Below are 4,850 nucleotides of genomic sequence, written 5' to 3' on the forward strand. Positions count from 1 at the left end.
TTTTTTAAACTGAAAAGGCGGTCCACCGGGGGGGTGTGCATTCGGTGGAAGTGCTGGCCAAGTTACTAATGTCGCACCGTGGGAGTGGTGCGCCATTACTAGTTCAACTAGTAATGGCGTACCACTCCCACGGTGCGCCATTGGTAGTTCTGAAAAAAGTAAAAAAAAATTTACTAAATTCTTACTAATGGCGCACCGTGGGAGTGGTGCGCCATTACTAGTTCAACTAGTAATGGCGCACCACTCCCACAATGCGCCATTAGTAGTTTTGAAAAAAAATTAATTTTTTTTTACTAATGGCGCACCGTGGGAGAGGTGCGCCATACTAGTAATGGCGCACCACTCCCACGGTGCGCCATTAGTAGTTTTGGAAAAAAATTAAAAAAAATTTGTTACTAATGGTGCACCGTGGATGTGGTGCGCCATTAGTATTTGGACACTAATGGCGCACCAACACATGGTGCGCCATTAGTATATATTAATGGCGCACCACATGTCTGGTGCGCCATTAGTGTCATTTCCATCTATAGCCCTTTTCCTAGTAGTGAGTCTGCCAAGGCCGAATCCCACAAGACCCTCCAGGTGTTGAAGGAGGTGAAAAAGGTAGTGGCGGGTAAGGCATTCTTTATGCAAAGCAAACACATAAATGTGAGTTACTTGTTACTTACCCGAATCCGGAGCTCTCCAGGAGCATTCGCAGATCTTCCCCGTAGGGTGTCCGATGCCGCCGCATTCTATCGAGCCGAAGAGGGCAGCTCGACACAGAAGGTGTTCTGGTCTCAGTATGCTGAGGCCGGACACCCCGTGCCCCTGAGCGACCAGATGAAGCAACTGGTCGAGCTCCACAAGGCGGCCGAACAGGCCATGAAGGGCCTCATAGTTCGGCTGTGGCCTGGAGAGGTTCTGCCTGGGAGCTATTTTGGGCTGGTGGGGCGGCTGGTGGGGGCCTGTCCAAGGCTCGAAGTCATCAAGCGCTCCGTCTGCATTGAAGGTGCCCGTAGGGCCCTTGCCCGTGCTAAGGTGCACTGGGGCAAGTTGGATGCTGAGAAGCTTGTGAAGGACGGGCCACCGCCGGGGAAGGAGCATCGCAAGCCCGAGAATTATTATAAGGATGTTCTGAAGGGTGCCTGCCTTATGGCGGGTGAATGTTCTAGGGATGTAATTTTTGAGTAAAACTCGCTCGTTTTGTCCTGTGCGCTCAAAACTTGTTCATATGCGCTAAGCAATGCTGTTGGAATTTAAAATATTACCTTCTGTGCGGCTGTTTATCAATTCTGAGAGATGGTGAATCGTCAGCTTCTGCCCCCGTGCCGCTAGTGCTGGGGTGTTCGGGGATAAACCTGAGCGCTCTTTTTCCCATGTTTGGGTCCTTCGAGGGAGGCGCTCAGCCCAACGAACAAGGCAATCAGACTGTAATGCGTGAACACTCTCACTTAGCCATAGAATTCTATAATTTTTAATTTCAGCGAAGCCCCTGGTATTTGGAAGACCGAGTTCGGGGCGCTATCCATGCCTTGGCCGGACAGAGCCGACTCCTCGCTCTAAGCGGCATAAGTCTTTAGGGACTCGAAAAACCTCTCGAACAGCGACCAGCTCTTGCTTCATCATGACAGTTAGTTTTAGCTTTCTCTACTGAGGTGCTCGACCCAGCTCAACAGGGGCACAATCGTAGTAGTTCTCCTAGTGCTACCTTAGCCAATATAGTGGAACATAAGGCACCAAAACATAGGAGCCGGGCAAACCCAACATTTGACCAAAGACATGATTCGGAGTCGATGCATATAATGCTATAAGTTCGGGGTGCCGCACTTGTTAAAGTGTTCGGACTTCTCACACCATATTGAGGGGTACTAAAGCCCCTGGCGTATTTTGGCGGTACCAAAGTGTACGGGTGCAACATGTCGTTAAGGAACATATATTTGTAAAAAAAAGGGTAATGCAAAAATAGACAAAAGCTATGCATTGTTTAATAAAAAGAGCTGCGATCAAAGGAGAACGATACAAATAATGCGATAAGCAAAAGGTTGGACTATTTAACATCTCCGATCTAGGGGCAGGCTGCGGAATGGTATGCGAAACAGGTATACTACTCGTGAGAGAGACCACCTGGGAGTTCCGTAATGCGGCGTGGCTTGTCTGCTTCCCTAGTCCTGAAAGTAAGAGAAAATTAGGAAATCGGCAGCCCCTAGTGCGGATTAAGCCGTGTTTCGGGCGTGCCGTGATGGTGCCCCTCCCCCTGTACCCATGGTATTTCTAGAGCGTAGTTATGTACGCGAAGCACTGGTGTTGCATTTTTGCGAGGGCTGGGGTTGGGGCCGAATTGCAACGCCTGCTCGGAACATACCAGGCGGTCTTGTTGTAGGTTACTCCGGGCGTGCTTGACGGTGTCCGGATGTTTAATGGATGGACTGGAGAACTGCCTAGAGAGGCTGCTTTGTGCTTCCGCTGCAAGGGCCGCCGTGTGCTCCTCCATTCGGAGGGAGCGTTCGGTGTTTCCATTGACCGTAATTACTCCTCGAGGGCCTGGCATCTTGAGCTTAAGGTATGCATAGTGCGTTACCGCATTGAACTTGGCGAATGCGGTTCACCCGAGCAGTGCGTGATAGCCACTGCGGAATGGGACTATGTCGAAGATTAACTCCTCGCTTCGGAAATTATCCGGAGATCCGAAGACCACTTCAAGTGTGACTGAGCCTATACAGTTGGCCTCCACACCTGGTATTACGCCTCTAAAGGTCGTTTTGGTGGGTTTAATCCTAGAGGGATCTATGCCCATTTTCCGCACTTTATCCTGGTAAAGCAGGTTCAGGCTGCTGTCGCCATCCATAAGGACTCTAGTGAGATGAAATCCATCAATAATTGTGACTAAAACCAATGCGGCGAATCCGCCATGACGGGTGCCAGTGGGATGGTCCCTTAAATTAAAGGTGATCGGGCAGGAGGACCATGTCACAGCCCTAGAGCTTGCTTGTAACTAGTGGCATTGCATCCATGCATCATGTCTAAATTTCTTTAAATTTGAAATGAGGAAATTGAAAGCCTCGGAAATCATTTTAATAAAGGGGCAAGAAATCCTAAAATTGCAATCAGTAAATCCAAAATGCCCTAGAAATAGCTCTGACAATTTGGCAAGAGTTATAAATCAAACCAAAATTTTGGGACATTTCTAAGGTATTATTTGGGCTCTGATTTTAAATCAATATTTTATTTGAATTTGGAGTTATATTCATAATATATAATGAATATATTTTCAAATGCCCTGAGATATTTTATGTTTACGAGGAATAGACCTTAAGTGACATAAAATTATCCAGGGGAGTTTTGGCACTGTTTTCAAATTTGTTTGAATTTGAATTCAGTGGCAATTAAATAGAAAACAGAACAGAAATATAAATAAAAAGAGAGAAGCCCAGCCACTTACCTGGCGCCTACCTGTGCGGCCTGCTGCAGAAACCGGCCCAGCCCATCTCCACTCCCCCCCCCCCTGTCGTCTTCCTCCTCGCCAGAAGGACCGAGGCGTGGCGCGCGCCCGAGAGCCCCGGCCACCTCCTGCTTCGCGCTGGAGGCCGCCCTTCGTCCTAATCCGCGCCACGGAGACGCCCAGCACCTTCCCCCTCACTCCCCCAAACCCTCTGGTGCCTCTCCCCTCTCCCACCCAGCTCATTCCCCTCCTCTGCTCTTCCTCCCTCTCATCACCGAACGCGCCTGCCGCCGCTGACTTGCACCACCGCGGCCATGGCCCCTCCCTCGTCCCCTTGAGCAGCCCAGGAGCTCCGCCTCGACCCCCTCTTCCTCCCCACCAAGCCAAGCCCCTCAGGAAGCTCTGCATCGCCTCCACGCCGTCGTCTTCATCCTTGACCGCCGCCGATGGTCGCTGCTCGATTTGCAGCAACGAGGACGCCCCCAAGCTCACCAACCCCTTCGTTCGATCCGCTGTGAGCTGCTGCGTCGATCCCCTCCCTCCCCTGGCACTTTTTCTCCCGCTAACGCCAATATCCACCGGAGCCGAGAGCTCTTCGCCGCCGGCCATGTCGCCGCCGTAGCCACCGTTGCCTAGAGCTGCAACCGAGCATGCGGCCGTGCTCAGTGCAACCCCAGGAGGTCGTAACACCCCTCTTGCCTCCTGTCGTGCTCCCTAACCCCGAAACCCAGTTCACCCGAACACCGGCGCCGCCGTGAGCTTCATTCCGGTGAGCTCCGGCCACCCCAGCTCGCCCCTGTTGCACCGTTGGATGCGCGGGATCGCCAGCTTTCCGTAGAGCCCAACGGCGCCTCGAATGGTTCCCTGTATCGCAATCCCGAGCCGCCCCGCCGTTTCTGTCGTCGCCGGCGACAAGTCGCCGGCAGGTTTGACCTGATCGACCTGGGGTTTGACCCCCCAGGGTCGCTGACTAGTGGGGCCAGGCCCTGCTAACTTTAGTTAAATATTAACTAAACCTAATTAGCCACTAACACTGACCAGTGGGCCCCGACCCCCCCTAATCCTTTAATTAAGCAGATAACCCCCTGTTAGCTAACTGTGACACTGACATATGGGTCCCGCAGGTCAGATTTGACCTAGACAACGCCCGTTGACTTGCTGACGTCACCGTGAAGTCATGCTGACGTAGTAATAGGTTTTCTGGATTTATTATTATTCAGGAAATTTCAGAAAATGCCCTAAACTTCAATAATTCATAGAAATTCAACCGTAACTCCAAATTAAATAAATTATATATGAAAAATTATCAGAAAAATTAAAGGAATCCATCTGTACCATTTTCATGCATGTTTGAACAGTGTTTGTCCTCTGTTTTGGACAAAACAAATAAAGGGCATTTAAATAACCATATATGGAGTTGGAATTTGAA

Source organism: Triticum aestivum, chromosome 3A, assembly GCF_018294505.1.
Source record: "Triticum aestivum cultivar Chinese Spring chromosome 3A, IWGSC CS RefSeq v2.1, whole genome shotgun sequence".
In the NCBI taxonomy this organism is placed as follows: Eukaryota; Viridiplantae; Streptophyta; class Magnoliopsida; order Poales; family Poaceae; genus Triticum; species Triticum aestivum.